This window comes from Bos mutus, chromosome 19 (genome assembly GCF_027580195.1).
Source record: "Bos mutus isolate GX-2022 chromosome 19, NWIPB_WYAK_1.1, whole genome shotgun sequence".
Classification (NCBI taxonomy): domain Eukaryota; kingdom Metazoa; phylum Chordata; class Mammalia; order Artiodactyla; family Bovidae; genus Bos; species Bos mutus.
The window spans coordinates 61973503-61977153 of record NC_091635.1 but is presented as its reverse complement, the minus strand read 5'-3'; the positions used below and the strand labels follow the sequence as shown (position 1 = coordinate 61977153).

Here is a 3651-nt window from a genome sequence, read left to right as displayed (position 1 = left end):
TTTGTTTTGCTTTATTTTTCCTGTTTTTCAAAAAAAAAATGTGTGAATATTTAGAGTGGTTTTCTGTTCATGGAAATTAATCTGTTTTTTGGTAGATGTTTACTAGAGATCCCTGACAAGGAGGGGCATTTTTTATTTATTTATACATTCACTACACTTCCCTAAATCAACAATGGAAGAGTGGATTTTCCTTTTGATGGTTTATATCACCCCAAGCAAACCTGGTAAACTTGAGAAGATAACACGATTGACCAATTTGGAATATAAGTATGATTGGCTATTTTTCTGCATATACACCATGTTCATTCAGATTATTTTTATAAAGTTAGTTTCCTAATGATTAATATTACACACTAAAATATTCTTCTTCAACCTTATTACACTAAACAATAGAAACAAAATAATTTAGGTGAAGTATCTTACAGATACAAAAGTAAGTCATGTAAGTCAAATATTAATATGGGATATTTTGTGTGAAGAGAGTGAAATGTTTTTTTCTATAATATTTCTTATATTATTTTTCTAAAATCTATAATGAACTCTATTAATTCTGAAAAAAATATTACACTATTTAAGTGAAAAACATGAAAAACTTCCACTAATTAAATTTACTGTATTAACTCACCATACAGAACATGAATCTGTAGCCTTATTAGAGTCTTTCTACACCCAAATCTATAAATATTTTCCAAAGAAATTGTGGAAATCTTTAAAAATATATTGCAAACAAAAAATAGAACTTGAACTAGGAAATCATGAAAATTTTAAAAGTATACTTTGATCATTGCAAGTATTCACATAATAAATCTTTTCATCATGCCTGAGTTATTTAAACTTAGGAGACTTTTACTGCAGTTAAATAATCATATATGGCTTTCCTGGTAAGAGAAATTTGTCCAAGAAATGAGATGATACATTTCCCGGTTGGCTAATTTTCTTTATCTGGCCCAGAGATTTTTCATGGCATTTTGCATCTCTCCATTTCTTAGAGTGCAGATTAGAGAATTCAGCATAGGAGTGATAATGGTGTAAAACACAGCCAAGCATTTATCAATGGGTAAGATGGAAGGAGGACTCACATATAGAAATATACAGGGTACAAAAAAGAAAGGCACCAGAGGGATGTGGGAGCCATAGGTGGACAAGGCTTTGCACCTCTTTTCTTGACTAACATTCTTCAGGGAGTGCAGAATGACCCCATAGGAGATGAGTAAGAACGTGAAGAGGACCACACAGATTATTCCATCATTGGCAACCACTATGAGGCCAATTATGTGGGTGTCAGTGCAGGCCAGTTTTAACAAGGTGTACATGTCACAGATGAAGTGATCAAAGACATTGGGGCCACAGAAGGGAAGCTTGTGTGTGAAGAGAATATTAACTACAACATGTAAAATCCACCAATCCAGACCAACAGCAACAGCAGGACACACACTTGCTGATTCATGATTGTCAAATAATGCAAGGGTTTGCAGATGGCCACGTAGCAGTCACAAGCCATGACTACCAGCAGTATAATCTCAGCACAACCAAATAAGTGCTCTGTAAAAAGCTGAGCCATGTAAGCTTGGAAATAAATAGTTTTCTTCTCATAGAGTAAGTATATACATGTATTTGGGGTGACTGTAGTAGAATAAACAGCATCTATAAATGACAAGTAGCCAAGAAAGAAGTACATGGGGGCATCCAGGGTTGAGCTGATCATCACAGTCACAACAACAAGTAGGTTGCCTACCGTTGTCACAATGTAGATGAACAAGAACACAACAAATAGTATTTTCTGACCTTGAATGCTGTGAGTGAGCCCCAAGAGGAGAAACTCAGTTACATTGTTCTTTTGTTTCATAAGTGTTCTGTATACTTTATTTCAGACTTCAGGACAAAATTGCCTGAAATAAATTGCCAAAAATAAATATAATTATTAATTGTGACTTCCTGAAGTCTTACGATAATTTGTTCATTCATTCCACAAGCAGGCCTTTTGACTTATTATGTTCCAATAGTTTCAAATATTATAATACCAGGCTATGGTTAGAACTTGGAGCTTTCACTGCCATGGGCCAGGTTCAGTCCCTGCTAGGAAAACTAAAATCTGGCAAGCTACATGGGGAAGTCCCCCAAAAAAGAAAGAAAGTAAATGCAGGACTAATTAAAACATCTTCCCTGACTACAGCAATCTTATAAACTAATGGATAGGTAAGTGACAAATGACATATTGGAGAAAAATGACACATTATGAAATAAATGAGGCATCACTACTAGTTTTCCATCTGGAAGCTAATTAAATTGTACATATAACTAATACTTGGCACAAAAGTAAACATTGATTAACGGTTTTAAAAAAAGTAAAGCAAGATTTACTTCATATATTTGCTTTTCTGTTAAGAAAGAGGTGACTTTTACATTCTAGGGTTGGAAGAACTGTCTTAACCAATCATTTAAATCTCAGATATATTTGACAATTGCAAATTTCCTTAAAGGATTTTGGAAATCATACCACAAGGCCAATAGACAAAAGTAATTTGGAGAATAATTTACATTTTAGAGTAAATTATAAAATGCAAATTTCTTTTATTTTGTAAAATATTAACTTGTTAATATTGAAAATTAACTAATAAAAGATAAAAATATTAATTAAATAAAATATAAACAAACCATGCTAGGAAAAATACCTCTAAATGGTCAACAAACATATGATAGGATGCTGAAGATCACCTGGAACAGAAAAATAAGACCTAAAGGAGTGGTTTGCTTATTACAGTATTACTTTGGGCTCTTGAAAGCCAGGTGGTGAAGGCCTACAGAAGTTACCTTATCTTTTAATTTTTATCAGATTAACAGACTATATTTAGATAACATATAAATTGAAAATATCATAGATTTACAAATATCTGTCCGTGAAAATTCCCCAAATAGTTGCACTTGAGATTAATTTCTAAAAATTATTTGAGAAGGTAAATTTATGACAGGTCATTAGAGGAAAATATTCCAAACAATATAAACACAGAATAGAATCAATCTTCACATATTTTAGTAATAACAAAGGATTCCTAACATGGCTGATTATTAAAATAATAAATAACTCTTAAAATACTCTTACACCACCAATGTACTCTTGCAAAATGGAAAGCCTGGTTCAGAATGTTGGGTCTAAATACACTTCCCAAGGTACCTGCACAAGGAGAAAGCCATTTAATCCAAATTCTGGGCTCTGGTGCCTTCCCCCTTGTCCTTCATGTACTGGTGCCATCTCATTGAACACATAGAGCAAGATTCATGCAACCTCACAGCACCATTAACTGGTTCCATGTAACCAACTCTTTTCATGCTTGCAGGAAATCTAATTCATCTCAATCTTTCAGAGGAATACTACTTTTTAAATTATTGAGATTTTCAAAATGAATATCAATGTCTTGTTACCTAAAGAATTCTGAATGTTGATTATAAACAGATACTCAAAATATTAATTGTCGCAGGATTTCCCCTGATAACAAACACGTTAAATCAACATTTTGATCAGAAAGAGGACACATTCCAAAATATCTCAGAATTGTTTAGAATAAAAATTTTGCTGTTTGAGTTTATACCAATGAAAGTTAAATAGTGAAGTAGCCTTTGGAATATTTTTCTTCTCAATCAGATATACTGTTC

The 3651-nt window shown here is 32.7% G+C and overlaps 1 pseudogene; it reads right to left on the bottom strand.

The window, feature by feature from the left end:
* Window positions 1-938: 938 nt before the first annotated feature.
* LOC102280473 (olfactory receptor 4A47-like) lies at window positions 939-1846 on the bottom strand (annotated as a pseudogene).
* Window positions 1847-3651: the final 1805 nt, after the last annotated feature.